We start from the raw sequence: 17,700 nt of genomic DNA, 5'->3' as shown, positions 1-17,700 counted from the left end.
TTTAATTTTGCTAGTGTAATTGTAACTTATAGAGCTTTTCATTGGTTTTTTAAAATTAATTAGGTCATTTTTTATTGTTTCCTTTACCCTTTGGTACTGTCTAACATCAAAATTAAAGTTGGTAAATTTCCTCCAGTCAGTTATCTTTCTGAATTTTCACTGTTCTTTCAGTTTTAACCAAGATATCCTTTGTTATTTCACCAACCTTTTCATGATTTTAATTATACTTTCAAAAAATATTTTCTCCAGGAATTTCTCTCTATAATTGTGTGTAATATGTACATGTGCAAAGGTGGAGGGGAGGGAACTAGGCTGAAACCTGGTCCATCACTATAGGAAACTGCAGTCTGAAAATTGTTGGAACAATTTAAAAAATACAAAAGTACACAATTTTGTATTAGTTGGACTATTTGGGATATAGGTCAAATCACCTGTGTGATTTGTTATCTGATCTGTCATGAAACTCTTATAAATATCAAGTATTTAGAACAACCATTTTCAATCTATTTTTTGTCAAGCTTACAACACTTGACCATTTTCAGATGGAGTTTAACTGTGCAAAAGAAACTTCCAAGCAAATTAATTCTCTGTTTAAAGCCATCTATAAATCTTGTCCCCATAGTAACACAAGTACTTCTCAAGATTTCTTCATTTACACTTCATAATTTGCCTAGTCATGAATTTTAAACCATACCTTAGGTGTTTATTTTGCAATTAAATCAAAAGCTTTATTGTTAACCCAACTTTCACTTCTGTCTTTTCAGAGAATTCTTAGAACTTACTAATGAGCAGAGAAGTAAAAAGTTGTTACAGACTAGTTAGTGATAAGAAAATAAAATAGAGTGCTTTTGAAATGTCAATGATAGAACGCACAAATAAACAGATTGAACTGTTAACTTTTAGAAAATGATGGCAAATCTTTAATAGTAGTAAAAAACAACATGATTGTTTTTAGCTTTTTATTTTATAGTGGTACATAACCTTTTAACAATGCTTTGATAGTTTCAGCTGGACAGCAAAGGGACCTAGCCATATATATTTGTGTATCCATTCTCCCCCAAACTCTCCTCTCATTCAGGCTGCCACATAACATTGAGCAGAGTTCCCCATGCTGTATAGTAGTCCCTAAAACTGGTTCCAAATAGGAAAAGGAGTATGTCAAGGTTGTATATTGTCACCCTGCTTATTTAACTTATATGCAGAGTACGTCATTAGAAACACTGAGCTGGAAGAAGCAAAAGCTGGAATCAAGATTGCCGGGAGAAATATCAATAACCTCAGATATGCAGATGACACCACCCTTATGGCAGAAAGTGAAGAGGAACTAAAAAGCCTCTTGATGAAAGTGAAGGAGGAGAGTGAAAAAGTTGGCTTAAAGCTCAACATTCAGAAAACTAAGATCATGGCATCTGGTCCCATCACTTCATGGCAAATAGATGGGGAAACAGTGGAAAAAGTGTCAGACTTTATTTTTGGGGGCTCCAAAATCACTGCAGATGGTGATTGAAGCCATGAAATTAAAAGACGCTTACTCCTTGGAAGAAAAGTTATGACCAACCTGCATAGCATATTTAAAAGCAGAGACATTACTTTGCCAACAAAGGTCCGTCTAGTCAAGGCTGTGGTTTTTCCAGTGGTCGTGTATGGGTATGAGAGTTGGACGGAGAAGAAAGCTGAGCGCCAAAGAATTGATGCTTTTGAACTGTGATGTTGAAGAAGACTCTTGAGAGTCCCTTGGACTGCAGGAAGATCCAACCAGTCCATCCTAAAGGAGATCAGTCCTGGGTGTTCATTGGAAGGACTGATGTTGAAGCTGAAACTCCAATACTTTGGCCACCTCATGCGAAGAGTTGACTCATTGGAAAAGACCCTGATGTTGGGGGGGATTGGGGGCAGGAGGAGAAGGGGATGACAGAGGATGAGATGGCTGGATGGCATCACTGACTCAATGGGCATGGGTTTGGGTAGACCCTGGGAGTTGGTGGTGGACAGGGAGGCCTAGCATGCTGTGATTCATGAGGTCGCAAAGAGTTGGACACAACTGAGCGACTGAACTGCACTGAAAACAGCAGAGTTCTTTACCTGTTCTTCCTGTGTCAAACTAAAGAGTTGAAACTGAATCTAGCTAATATTCACATTATATAACAAATACTGACAATGACTAAAATTGAATATTTAAAAAATACTCACATACACATATAAATATAGGGATGATTGGTTTTTAACAGATCAGTAAGTCATAACACTTAACATCACAATGAATTTCTTGTTTTCATTTCTTACTAGTGCAAGAGTTAATTCTTAGGTAGGTTGATAAGGAGTCTGGGGCACTCAAGGAGGAGAAGGGACTACATTGCTTTTTTCCTACATTGCTTTGTCTTAGTCACATAAGATGTTTTTTCTTCAACTCTGAGTTGTTATGACAACAATCTTTAAGACTAACTTTCTTTAAGCCCAGAGCTAATGATTGTACAACAAAACAACTCATCTTGCTCAGGGGTATGTTTTACTTAAGCCTGTACTAATGATTCTGTACTAATGACCCTGATGATGGGAAAGATTGAAGGCAGGAGGAGAAGGGGACGACAGATGAGATGGTTGAATGGCATCACCAACTCAATGGACATGAGTTTGAGCAAGCTCTGGGAGTATTGGTGATGGACAGGGAGGCCTGGCATGCTGCAGTCCATGGGGTCGCAAAGAGTCTGACATGACTGAGTGACTGAACTGACTGACTGATGATTATATAACAATGTATCATGATCAACATGTTTCTCTTTCTTAACAAGAACCTTCTAGTTAGTCTTATTATCTTAAGATGTATGCTTTGGGAATAAGTCTGATAAGACCTTTCTATTGTTAATTCTCAGCTATCTAATTTAAGATGTATGTTGTGGGAGTGGGTTTTATAAAAGTATATAATGCCTTGATAAGACTAGCAAGTGGGACACTCTCCATCCCCCTTCTGATTTCTATGTCGAAGTTTTCTCTGTCCTTCTTTACTGTAATAAAAGTTATGCCATACAAAAGCTCTGAGTAATCCAAGCCTGGTTCTTAGTCCTGAAGCTAAATCTTCTTTGGAGATCACAAATTTGACATTATTCACCATAAACTGTCACTAGTCCCTACTATGCTCTCTCTTCAATTCACGACTTAAAAAAATAACAAATGGTGTAACTCAAATTGTCAAATAATTCTTTCTTGTTCCCTTTGTAATATGCATTTTTATTTACCCCAGAGTTGTCAAATGAGCCAAAGGAAGTTCAGAGTGGTACAAAGTATTATTAAAACTTTATATAATATAAACTATATATTAATATAATTATATAATTGTATATATATATATACATATATATATATATATATATATATATAGGTGCTAGTGGTACAAAACCTACCTGCCAATGCAGGAGACATAAGAAATGCAGGTTTGATCTCTGGGTCAGGAGGATTCCATGGAGAAGGAAATGGCAACCCACTCTAGCGTTCTTGCCTGGAGAATTCCATGGACAGAGGAGCCTGGTGGGCTATAGTCCATAGGGTTGCAAAAGAGTCAGACATTACTGAAGTGACTTAGCATGATAGTATATGTGTGTTTGTGTGTGTGTGTGTGTGTGTGTGTGTGTGTGTGTGTGTGTGTGTGTGTGTGTGTGTGTGTGTGTGTAATCTCACTCCCTACAGAACTTCAAACATACTTTTCACAACCGTGGGACATAGAGCATCCCAGAAGAGTTTGAAAAAAGACCTAAAACTCACCACTATATACATTGTCAAAAGCTGGAAAGATCTGGGTTCAAATCCTAATTTACTGTAGGACTTTGGGCAAACTACTGAAACCCTATGCATCAGGGTTTGGTCAAGAAAACAGAAACTGCTCAAGGTATTTCAAATAGAAAGAGATGTCATATGGAGAGTGAAGAGTTAAAAAGCCATCATGATGACCAATGAAACAAGGGTCAGGGAAACCATTGGCAGTGTTCAAAAATTCAGGAAGACTAGGAATCATAGGAAACTGCTAATTCACAGGCTGACATGAGGATTGTTGGTGTTTAGTTGTTAAGTCATATCTGACTCTATTCATGACCCCATGGACTATAACCCACCAGGCTCCTTTTGTCCGTGGGATTTCCCAGGCAAGAATACCATTTACTTCCCCAGGGGATCTTCCTGACCCAGGGATTGAACCCAAGTCACCTGCATTCCAGGTGAGTTCCTTACCACTGAGCCACTTGCAAAGCTCTAAGCACACATCAAGCCTCAAATCTGCCACATCAGCAGGCTATGGGCTTAAGCCTCTGCATCAGGAGGAACAGTGGCTTCTTCTATCTTACCAGCACTCTTTGGCAGAATGGAACATGGTGCCTTGCTGTTAGGAAGTGTGGAGAATATAGTACCAGGCTTTCAGCCTCTACAACACAGGAAAGACAAGAGCAAGGGCAGGGGATGCTGCTAAACTACCAAGAGGAATTCTAGCTCATTCCCTATATCTCACCGTCTTCAAATGTAAAACTACTATCAAGAATAAGTCAAAATAGTAGATGGAGCACCTGCTGAAATAATCTTTTGTATATAAAATATCCTAAAGTGAGAAAAAAGATACATATGTGTAAATACACATATTATTCAGATGTAGCTATAGATGATATAGACATAGATAAAGCATAATGGTACAGGAAAACAAGTTGTGAAGAATCCTTAAAAGATAGAAAGCATATGGGATCAAATTGATAACAGCTGTGATAAGCATAGCTCAAACAAATTGAGGGCATTATCTCTATAAAGACTAAAAACAGAATCTAAATTGGATGAAAGAAAAAAGCAGAGAAGTGGTCCAGAAAATCATTAGGGCAAATCAATTAAAAAACTGAATTTAGGAAATTAAAAACAAGTCATTTTGTACTTGCAGTATGTGACAGACCCAAGTTTTGGACAAGTATTAATTTATATTACTGGCACAAGATTGTTTTTTCATTACCACTTTAAAAATAATGTTTGTGTAATTTAATTAATTTTGATATAAATATTGCTGCATTGTTATCCAAGTTGTTTAATTTAGTATCTAGTAATAGATTGCCTTAAAAAAGCTTTTCTGATTTTTTTTTTAAATACATTTTTTGGCCTTAAATGGTGATTATACAATTAAACAAAAACATCTTTTACCCACTTGAAAGCTTTATAAGCTATTTTGGGGGGAAAGTTTAACAATTCAACTGAAAAGGGATGTATATATTTATTGTTCTCTGTCCCTTCTAAGTGGGTCACTCTTTTTAAAATTTGGTAACCAGGTCATCAATCCATTCTCACCCCTTTTCTAGCTCTTTCCTTTTTATTAATGAAGAAACTGAAGACCAGTGTTAGTTTTTGACATGTGAATGGGCAGATGACCTCATCTCACCATCAAGATATTTTTCTTGAATATTTGAGTGCTTTCAAAATGCCAGGCAATGCTGAGGTTTTAAAATACAAAATCTTACTTAATCTACAAAATAATAAAGTGGATCCTGTTGTTATATTACATTCACAGACCAGGAAACTGAGATTAGGGAACATTAAGTTATGTAATGTCACATTGTTAAAAGTGTCAAATTAGGATTTGACCATTATCGAGTTTTCAAAGCTCATGGCTTATTTGCTATGCCAGTCTTTCTAGGGCATCCACAATAGTCTGAATCTTTGTCTACCTCCAAAATTCAGATGCTGGAATTCTAACTCCCAAAGGTGATGATATTAATAGGTGGTGCCTTGAGGAGATGATTTAAGTCATGAACGTGGAACCCTCATAAATGGAATTAGTGCCTTACAAAAGAGGCTCTGAAGAGCTCCCTACCTCTTTGGTCATGCAATGATACAATAAGTCTGAAAGTTAAAGTTGGAAGAAAGTCACCCACCCAACCATTCTGGCACCCTGAAATCAGACTCTCGTCTACAGAACAGTGAGAAATTAATTCCTATTGTGTATAAGTCACCCACTCTGCAGTATTTTCTTATAGCAGGCTGAAATGACTACAACAGCCTCCAAGATCTTCCGGTATCCATGTTCTGTCTTTTTATCAAGGGTCTGCAAATCTAGGCTTTTTTTCTTTTTTCCTTCATTTTGGTGAAAGTATATCCTGTAAAATAGCTGGATGAGCACCTTCCAGCTGACTACTGGCAGATGATTACAGGACCCATATTTGCTTTAGTATTTACAAATAAGTGCACACCAAGTGAAGGCCAAATGAATTTGGAACATGCTGGTGGATGAAGAGCTTCCAACAGTTTGCAGAGAAAACCTGGACAAGCTGAGTCATCTCAAGACAAATGTTGGTAGAGCCATGTCAGTTGTGAAGAAATCTGCCCAGTAGCTACGTCTCATTAAATTTACCTTCCACCTCCACACATCTATAGCTCTGATGGATTTCCAGGCCATTCAGGGTTCATGCAGGAAACATATGGTACAATCAAGGGGATGATGGAAGAGAATTCAATGAAGATACTATTTACAAAGACGCAGCCAAGGTTAAGGGAAATTCATGAGAGATGGAGTAGTGTTGCCAGGGTAAGTAATGAGAAATGTAGAGGGGTTCAGAAAGGAACTATTACTTCAACCTGGAGAGAGAGTGAGCTGTGACTTTAAAAAAAAAAAAAATTAAAATAGAGTTGATTTGACCTTTATTAGTGGGATACAACCAGGGCTTGGGAACCCAGCACAAAAGGTACCAGAAGAATTAATATCCCATCCTCACTCTTATATCTATATAGTACTGTCTCCTACTAGTAATCTCCAACTCCTGACCTAACCAGAAGTCAAAGGACAAATAGCCCTTGATGCAATCCAAACAGATCATCACCAATCCCTGAGCACCAATCCCTGCAGAATGAAGTTGGTGGGGCAAGGAGATACCCAGCATCATTACATTATCCAATGATATATTGCTTTGTCCTGATGCTAACATCAAGATCGATGTTTCCTGGAAAGTATATTTATTAATATCCATAATGTTGAGTGAGAACAAGATTCTAAGGGCACATCTTTCTTTTCCCAGTTGAAAGAAGGTAAGATTAAGTAAGAAATTTGGTAAAGTCATTTTAACAAAGCATTCGAGACTTTTTGTCTCACTTAAGTTGAAAAAATTCTCATTCACTTGCATTTCAGCTTTTTTTACATGGAAAGTTAAGGGGCTGAATTAAAATTAGGAAATAGGCAAGCAAATAAAGTGTATCTTCCTGGTGAATTTCTTTTTAGAGACTGAAAATTGCTATTGGATGACAAAAGACTTCAAATGACTTCAATTGGCTGTAATGATGAATCCAACTTAACAAAAGTCTTTTTTTTTTTTCCCCAAAAATTAAGTTTTGTTCAAACAGAACATAAGGAAAATCTACCTAAAAATAATTCTTTAGTAAAAGACCTGGTGGCTTTGATAAATAAAAAATCTGTTCTGAGCTTTAAAAAAGTGACAACTGATAGGAAACGCAATGAAATCTTAGGTCAAAGGAAGATAAAGAAACTTCAGGACAGGGGAATTAATAATTCCATGTGGTTTTGCCTAGATTAAATACTGCCTGGAATGTTGAACCCCATTTAGAGGGGTATTGGTAAAATGATTCTTGTGACAAAGGATCTCAAATCTAGGTTACAAAAACAGTTTAGAGACACTATGGGTACAAAACCTGCAGAAAATGTAAGGAACATTTGCTATGGCAAACATCTGAAGATAAATGAAGGAGTAGACTAGTTTCATGTGGCTCCAGATGCAAAACTAGGGACAATAGGAGCCAAAGTGACAGGTGAAGAGATTGGGACTCAACACAAAGAAGTACTTAACGAAAAACTAGAGGTGTCCAGACAGAGAGCTTTGTCCCTTGCAAAGAGATTGAAGAGGAGAATGGATCTTAAGGATGTTGAAAGATTCTTACAATGAAGATATGGTTGGATTGAATGATCTGAAGTTCTGTGATCTGTAATTTGATTTTAAAAAAAAAGAGCATTTTGAAACTGACACCCAGTGGAAATGGCTAGCATGGGATGAGGAAGAAATTATGGGATTTTAGGGTTTTTTTTTAATTTTTTATTTTGTATTTTTTTTTTTTCATTTGCAATTTTAGGTTTTAAAAAAAAGGAAGAGAACATTAACCCTGAGTGTCTCTGGTGGGGCATAAATAGAAGAAATGGGGAACAGACAGAAAATGCCACATACACACAGAGAACAAGAAAATATACATACTCTAAAGAACAGGGAAAGGAGGAAGATGTATATTATATTTTTGGAGGTTATTTTTCTGAAAATGAACTCAAAAGCATTATTTATAAAATTCACTTACATTATCACTTATCTTTTATACTTTCTGGTATCAGAACTCCATAGAGAATGTGACACTTTTCCTACAGTTTTGATGCTAATATATGTGAAATAGCATTCAGAAGTAGAAAGAAAGCAGAAATAAATTCTTTTGTCAATGTCTCAGAAACATTGCATGACTGTACTGAGAATTGTCAAAGACTTAACTGTGGCAGTTAGAAAGTATGATTTTGAGCAGAATGTTTCAGTTGTTCAGTATCTTTATCTGGCAAAATGTGGAACAGCTGTTGTATTATAAAACTTACTAAATAAGTGAAGCATTGCTCTTCCTCAGTATTTTTTGTGCTACTTTAAATTACAACGAATTCAGATGCTGTTCACCAAGAGTGAATGATCTTTTTTATACATATGATGGACAACACTGATGTAGAATCCAATAACTGTTAACTTTCAAGAAAAGTAAAAAGTGCAGAATTTGATTCAAATCAGTCCCTAGAGTAGAAATTTTAAAGCATATCGTAAAATAATGGGCTTTAAAGTTGGGTCTTTGTTGTGCTTTCATCTGTGAGGAAAACATGACCTAAGGGTTAGCTTCTCTTTCCTGACCCTCAAAGTGAAAGTATCTCAACCATTAGAACACTGAAGGATAAGCAAGAAGACAGGCCTTTGGGTTTCTGTGATGGGATTCTTTATCTATCCTTAAAATCCTATAAAGAAATGAGTAGGACAAGTAAAGGAGAGAAAGACACAAGGTTTCACACCTCCTTAGCAACTGAAAGTCAGCTGAAAATATAAGCTATTTCTTTCCATACTGTTAGAATTCAGTTATCCCAGGCTGGAAAAAAAAAAAAAACAACTCTTAAGAGTTAAAGACGATAGTGGAGGTCACTGAGGTCAAGTAACATGAAGTAGGTACATAAGTATTTTCATAGATAGATCTGTGTGCAAAGATGAACCAGATGTAGTCTCTCCCCTTGGTGGGGTTGGGGTGGAGGTTCAGGGCAGAAAACATGAACTCTCATGCAAAGATTTCAGCAAAGGTCTATGCACAGTACATGAAACTCAGTGAAATGAGAATTCATGAAGGAAGACCAAAATAAGTAATGTTCACTCAGCCTTGAATGATGAACAGAATTGCATCCAATAGAAATAGAGGAAAGAGATGGAAGAGATTGCAAAAGCCAGGCATAAAAGCTTACAATGTCTGATAAACCAGCCACTTGATCAGCACTTCTGGAAGCCTCCTGGTCTCCCCTACCATGTCTCATCACCTAATATCCCTGCATGGATGTTCTAGCAACACTGACTGAGTTTGAATACATTTATTTACAGAGGTGGTGACAGAAAGTTCTTTAGACCAGCTGAGTTAGCAGGAACCTGTTTCATCACTGAATGTTTAGTCATGGGGAGACAGAAGAATACTAAGATCTGAGTCACCACAGATGCTATTAATGTGTGTCTTAGGAATCCAGGCAGAGAAAGAAGGCCACAGTCCTGCTGGGAATGCAGTAGGAGCAAATAATTAAATAAGCCAAAAGTATTCTAAGTGGGAGAATTCAAAGTGGCAGAATAAAGAGCTGCATTGAAACAGTGAATAGAAAAGACAAATATTTCATCTGCATCGTTCCATCCAAACTTCTCAGGCTTTAGCCAACTGCCTCTGAATGCACTCATTTCATCAAACAGGATATGCAAAGCCTTAGCAATCAATCAAAGGAGTTGGCTGTGACAAGCCTCTGGCTTGCAAGGCCAGATCTTAAATTGAAATGTTGTGTTCCTTCAAACTCATTGAGCTCCTAAGACTGCTGCCTACTGGAGATAGTTTAGAAGCACAACTACTTATAGCTATCTTAGATCTAACCCAAAGGTTAGTACAGATGTGGTATTTATTCATTTCCTAATAGAGTCTTCAAATATAGTGTCTCAGATTATTTAGGGAGACAAAGCTACTGATCTATCACCAGGAGATCATGGAATTTAAGATGATTTCCCCCACAAAATTATATTGATTGTAATTGTTGTATAGATGAAGTCATCCTTATCACTAGGACCTTGATGTAGACTTCACCAGGTTAGGGGGGGCATAGCTGTTTCTGCAAGTGAATGACCTGCAACCATGATTAATCACTAACTGCACACAACATTCCAGGCATTGTAATAAGTCCTTTACATGCATCACATCATTCTATCATCCCAACACCCTTATGAGGTCTTGACAATGTTCTATAGGGAAGGAAACTGAAACTTAGGTTAAAAACCCATGATATCCCATAGCTGCTAAGCTGGAGCTTACGTGGAGCTTATATTCTAACAGAGCAAGACAGACAACTATTGTGCAACATGAAATATCAGATGGCAATAGATGTTAAGGAGCTAAAAAGAGGCATGGAGTCAGAGGCATTTTTAGTTTTTACAGGGCTGTCACTCAATATAAGACATGTGTGTTGGGGTACCTATGTCTTTGATTATGGTTTACTCATATGCCTGGTTAGTAGTGGGATTTCTGGGTCATGTGGTAGCTCTATTTTTAGTTTTATTAGGGAACCTCCATACCATTCTCCACAGTGGTTGTATCAATCCATATTCCAACAGTGCAAAAATGTTCCCTTTTCTCCACACCCTCTCCAGAGTTTAGGGAATGGACATGTGGACACAGGGAAGAGGGGAGGGATGAACGGGAGATTGGGACTGACATATATATTCCACAATGTGTGAAGCAGACAGCTAGTGGGAGCCAACCCAGAGCACAGGGAGCTCAGCTCGGTTCTCTGCAGGGACCTGGAGCGGGGCTCAGCAACAGACTGGCTCCAAACAGGAAAAGGAGTACGTCAAGGCGGTATATTGTCACCCTGCTTATTTAACTTAGATGCAGAGTACATCATGAGAAACGCTGGGCTGGAGGAAGCACAAGCTGGAATCAAGATTGCCAGGAGAAATATCAATAACCTCAGATATGCAGATGATACCACCCTTATGGCAGAAAGTGAAGAAGAACTAAAGAGCCTCTTGATGAAAGTGAAAGAGGAGAATGAAAAAGTTGGCTTAAAGCTCAACATTCAGAAAACTAAGATCATGGCATCCAGTCCCATCACTTCCTGGCAGATAGATGGGAAAACAGTGGAAACAGTGGCTGACTTTATTTTTCTGGGCTCCAAAATCACTGCAGATGGTGGTTGTAGCAATGAAATTAAAAGATGCTTACTCCTTGGAAGCAAAGTTATGACCAATGTAGACAGCATATTCAAAAGCAGAGACATTACTTTGTCAACAAAGGTCCATCTAGTCAAGGCTATGGTTCTTCCAGTGGTCATGTATGGATATGAGAGTTGGACTATAAAGAAAGCTGAGCACCGAAGAATTGATGCTTTTGAACTGTGGTGTTGGAGAAGACTCTTGAGAGTCCCTTGGAATGCAAGAAGATCCAACCAGCCCATGCTAAAGGAGATCAGTCCTGGGTGTTCATTGGAAGGACTGATGTTGAAGCTGAAACTCCAAAACTTTGGCCACCTGATGCAAAGAGCTGACTCATTTGAAAAGACCCTGATGTTGGGAAAGATTGAGGGCAGGAGGAGAAGGGGATGACAGAGGATGAGATGGTTGGATGGCATCATCGACTCAATGGACATGGGTTTCGGTGGACTCCGGGAATTGGTGATGGACAGGGAGGCCTGGCATGCTGCGGTTCATGGGGTCGCAAAGAGTCGGACACGACTGAGCAACTGAACTGAACTGAACTGAACTGAACTGGTGAGGTGGGATAGGGGTGGGGTAGGAGAGATGTCCAAGAGGGTGGGAAGATGTGTGTACATATAGCTGATTCACTTTGTTGGCAGCAGAAACTAACACAACATTGTAAGATAACAAAGTAGTTAGGAGGCTATTGTAATTTATGAAATGATGGTAGCACAGACTCGGGTGGCAAATTAAGAAAGAGTAAAAGTAAAATAAAAGACATGGTAAGTAAAGGGACAAGCCTTATAGATATCTAGGGAATTGTCACTATAGGAAAAAGGAAACAAATGCAAAGACTCAGAGAGGGAAATGGCTGATGTGTTGAGTACAGTGGAGAACCCAAGAGCAGAGAGCATAAGAGGGGCTAGAAAGGGAGCGTAGAGTTGAAACAGGGTCCAGATAATGCAGGACCTTGTAAATCACAGAAACCAATTGGAAATCAATCCTGAATATTCATTGGAAAGACTGATGCTGAAGCTCCAATAATTTGGCCACCTGATGCAAAGAACTGACTCATTAGAAAAGACCCTGTTGCTGGGAAAGATTGAAGACAGGAAGAGAAGGGGATGACAGGATGAGATGGTTGGATGGCATCACTGACTTGATGAACTTGAGCAGGCTCTGGGAGTTGGTGATGGACAGGAAAGCCTGGCATGCTATAATCCATGGGGTTACAAAGAGTCAGACATGACTGAACGACTGAACTGAATAACTAGGGAAGCCATCAGAGGTTTCTAAGCAAAGAAATAATATAGTCTGGCTTTGGTTATTATGTTAGAGATAGATTTCAATGAGGAAACAGAGTAGTTGAGCCTAATTTATGAAATTATTGTAATACTGACTCAGATGGCCATAGCAGAAGTGTGAGAGTAGGTCACATTCTGAATATATTGTGAAGGCAGAGGTGAAAAGATTAAATGGTAGTTCAGAGGTAAAGTGAAATGAGACAAGGGAGGTAAAGTTAACTTTAAGGTTGGACTGTACAGCTTAGAGGGCAAATTTTCCATTTCCTGGCTTGAGGAAATGGGTGGGAGAATTGGAAATAGAAGTTTGATTCTGGACATGAGCCTCTCTAAGTAGAGAAGGATCAATTAGGCAGATGAATATAGGAGCCTGGAATTTAGGTAAATGTACAGATTGAGGATACATATATTTTGGGATCATTTGTGTATAGATAATGTATAAGGTCATGTGGCAGGATGAGATCATTTTGAGAGTGACTATAGATTAAGAAAACAGACCTGAGAACTGAGTCCTAAGATTACACTAAGATGTGCATGACTATGTCCATCTCTTCTGTTTAACTCCCCACTCCCCAAAATGTACTTGTAACTTCTCCCCGCTCACTGGAAAAACTGTATAGAATAGTTCCCAATTATAATTTGCCTGTGAGAATCAGTTGTGGAGACTGAACAGAGGCAGTCCATGAGTTCAGAGGACTAAAAGAGTTGACTGCTAGAAGACAAGAGTAAATGTATTTTAAAAAGAGGAAATGTACCACTGTATCAGATGCTGCTGATATACCGAGTAAGAAGAGGATTAGGAAAATCTGATTGGGACATGTCCAGAGACAACGGGAAGAGAAGAACAAGGGAGTCAAAATGACTGCACCAGATTTTATTTCCACTGAAAGTGAAAAAAATGAAAGTGTTAGTTGCTCAGTCATGTCCAGTTCTTTGCGAACCCATGGACTGTAACCACCTCTAAGTCTCCTCTGTCCGTGGAACTCTCCAGACAAGAATGCTGGAGTGGGTAGCGTTCCCTTCTCCAGGGGATCTTCCCAACCCAGGTATCCTGCATTACCAGCAGATTCTTTAGTGTCTGAGCCACTAGGGAAGGAAGCCCACTAGCAGCCTTTTAATGATGTCTTATCACTCAAAAGAAGAAACCCTCACTGGAATGCATCCCTAGATATGGTTCCAGGGATGTAGAAACATCTACATGTGAAACATCTACAGATGAAAAACATCTACATATGTCTGAATTCAGACTTATCTACACCCCCTCCACCTAGAGCACAAGCTTCAACTTTAAATAATGTCCTGCTTTATTTAAAGAGCATATAGTCTGCAAAGCCAGACTATATGCTCTTATTCTTTGGCCATTAATTACTTGAACCCAATTACTCCCTAACAGTCATCAAATCCCTCTGAGTCATTTATCTTACAAGAGTTGAGCCTTTTGTGTATGTCAATTAATTCTATGTGTAACAGTAAAAAACTGCTTCATTCTGAGATGATGTATATTTCAATGTTACCCACTGAACCTCTCAGTCTTTTCTGGTTAGACAGTTATATTAACCAAACCACATTCATTTGTTGAAAATGAGGGCATATTTCTTTCTAGATTTTCATGGCAAGTTAACAATTCTTGATGAATGTATTTCTGGCAAGGCACAATTCAAAAGCCTAATTGAACGCCTAATACCATTTTGGTCTGTTAGACAGGTGATTCTTTTGCTAGCACTGAAATCTCTCCATAATGTCAAGTAGAATACACTGATTATTTTTTTTAAATAGCTTTATTCTTCACCTCCTTCAAAATGTTCATGCCTGTTGGGAATAGTAGAGAATCAATAACCAGGGCTACATCTCAATTATTAAGCTCTGATGTTGTTTTGTAAAAGAGAAAACTGAGGCTCAAATAGAGACTTGACAATGATAGGCAAGGCTGTAGCTCTGGAGGCAAACTAAGTTAGGAGTTATGGAGGCAGAGTTCTAAGTGTGTGACTTGGATCAATTTACTTCTTATCCATTAAATGGGTACATAGAATTAGCTCAGAACTGTCATGAAAATAAACAAAATGCAAAGCTCTTCATTTGGGGATTAGAACACAATAAGCACTCAATAAATGTTATTTATTCTTAAGTAGCCAACCTAAGAGCAGAATCTGTTCATCAGACTTTTTCACTGTTGATTTTTCTTCTGGGCCAAGACAACTTTTAAACATGATACAGTAATAGAATTTGTGCCATGGCAACCACACTATGACAGGGGGTGAAAATGGAAATGAGAATGTAGGGCAGTCTGTGCTTGAGCCAAAGATGATTTCATTTCAGCTGGAGGAATTTTCCTTTCACCCCAGGTCATTTCTTCTCCAGCAGACCTGATCAGACCTCCACAAGGCAGATGTCCTAATAAGTTGGGTGTCTCTGACAGGAGCACAGCTGCTGGAAATAAAGGCGCTGAGCCTGTCAGCACTGACTGCAATGTTCCTCTTGGGTATAGAAGACAATATGAACATATCAGCAGTGAGACAAAGTGAAGGGCAAGGTGAAGGGTGAGAGCTTAAAAGACTCATAACTTTCTTAATGGGGCCACTGGCCTCACCCTCCGGCCACTTTGCAAGCAAACCTTCCTCTGGGACTTCTTCCCTGCAGAGATCCTCAGGCTTACTTTTGCAGAGCTTTGTACTACCCTGGACTAAATTTAATTCCCACAAAGCACATCCTTTGAGGTGGCCTGCCAACCAGACTTGCAAGACTTTACTGTAAATGCTTCTTTTAGCCTAGTTTCATTTATTTTTAGTTACTTCATCTCTCACTTTTTATATGGAAAGGAAGAAGAACCTGAACAAGGGAAATAGTTTACAGGTGATTTCTTGACATAAATGTAGAAGACATATTGCCTTTTATTGTCCAGTTATCACTGCAGGGTAATTCCTATTTGGGAACACACAGATGTTCCAGGCTTAACTTTGATGAATCCTACACTGAGCTGGAAAAAGCAGAGAGCCATATTCTCAAAACTTTTTTCCTTGAAAAGCATGGAATCCTGCCCTAGTAGAGAGATATCACTGAGACATTCTACAGCATAAAAGCTATTTTGACTCTTTTCCCCACTTGTTGTTTATATTTTTAGAATAGCTTTAGATTAACAGAAAAATTGAGAAGATAATACAAATATTTCTTATACACCCTTCCTAGTTTCCTGTTAGTGACCATCTTACAGTAGCAAGATTATGATGATTAATGAGTCAATACTGATACCTTATTATTAACAAAAGTTCATCCTTCTTTCATATTTCCTTAGTTTTTACATAATGTCCTTTTTATGTTGCAGGATATCATCCAGGACACTACATTACATTTAATTGTCATGTCTCCGTAGGCTCTTCTTAGATGTGATCATTTTTCCTTGCCTTGACAGTATTAAGGAACATTGGTCAGGATGTTTTGTAGAACGACCCTTATTGGATTTGTCCCATGTTTTTACCGTGACTTGACTGGGCTTATGAATTCAGAGACAGATCACAGAGGTAAGTGCCATTTTTATCATATCACATCAATGGTATAAACTATCAACACAATTTATCACTACTGATGTTGACTCTGATCACTTGGTTGAGTTAGTGTTTTCTCCTCTATAATATTATTCTTTATTGCCTTTTTCATATTGTCCTCTTTAGAAGTCACGATGTGCAGCTCACACTTGAGGAGTGTGGAGTTTCATTCCCTCTCTTTGAGGGCAGAGTATCTACATAAATTACTTGGAATTCTTCTATATGGGAAATTTGTTAATTAATTAGCTTACTTATTTCAGTATGGATCTTTAGAAATTTATTTTATACTTTAGATTATAGTGTAATATTTATTTTCTTTGCTTAAATTTTTCTGGCTTTGGCCACTGGGAGCTCTTTCAGTTGTCACCTATAGTCCTTTGACTACCTCCATCAATAAGGGGCTTTGTTTTGTGGGTACTTCCTGCCTTTGTGGCTATGCTGATGTCGCCAATGCTAATCCATTACCATAAGAATCATTCTAACCTCCTCCCCTTGCTCATCTGTGAACTTCTACTCCAATAATGAGAAACCTGGTTCCTACCATTTACTACCTTTATCAGTAAAGAATCTACCTGCCAATGCAGTAGACACAAGAGACTTGGATTCGATCCCTGGATCAGGAAGATCTCCTGAAGGAGGAAATCTCAACCCAACCCAGGATTCATGCCCGGAAACTCCCATGGACAGAGGACCTTGGCGGGCTACAATCCATGGGGTTGCAAAGAGTCAAACACACCTGAAATGATTTAGCATGCATGCATGTGGCCAGTGTAACAAATTACCATAAATCTGCTGGTTTAAAACAGAAGAAATTTATTCTTTTATGGAAGAAATTTTTAAAATTTTATTCTGGAGGCCCAAAGTCCAAAATCAGTTTCACTGAACCAAAGTCAAAGTATTGACTTGACTTCATTCCCTTTGGAGACTCAAGGGGAAAAGCTCCTCCCAGTCTTTTTCAGCTTCAGTGCCTGTCAGCATGCTTTCGCATCACTCCAATCCCTCCTCCATTTTCACATCATTTGTTCTACTTCTATGGAATTTCCCTCTGCCTCTCTCTCACAAGGATCCTTTTGAGATGGCATTTTAGGGTCTACCTGGATAATTCAGGATAATTGATAATCTATTTTAAGTTCTTTAACTTAATCACATCTGCAAAGAGTTTTTCCAAATAACATTTACAGGTTCCAAGGACTAAAACCTGGTATCTTTGGCAGCTACTATTCAGCCTACTATACCATTATTTTACCTACTTTTCCATTCCAGGATAGACATGTCAAAAATAACGCTAGAGAGTAAAGGTGGAAAGGACAGATTTATTCAGTATTAACTACTGCATCTGATGACTTAGCAGGTAAAGAATCTGCCTGCAATGGAGGAGACACAGGTGATTTGGGTTCAATCCCT

This window comes from Cervus canadensis, chromosome 8 (assembly GCF_019320065.1).
Source record: "Cervus canadensis isolate Bull #8, Minnesota chromosome 8, ASM1932006v1, whole genome shotgun sequence".
In the NCBI taxonomy this organism is placed as follows: Eukaryota; Metazoa; Chordata; class Mammalia; order Artiodactyla; family Cervidae; genus Cervus; species Cervus canadensis.
This window is presented reverse-complemented; position numbering follows the sequence as displayed.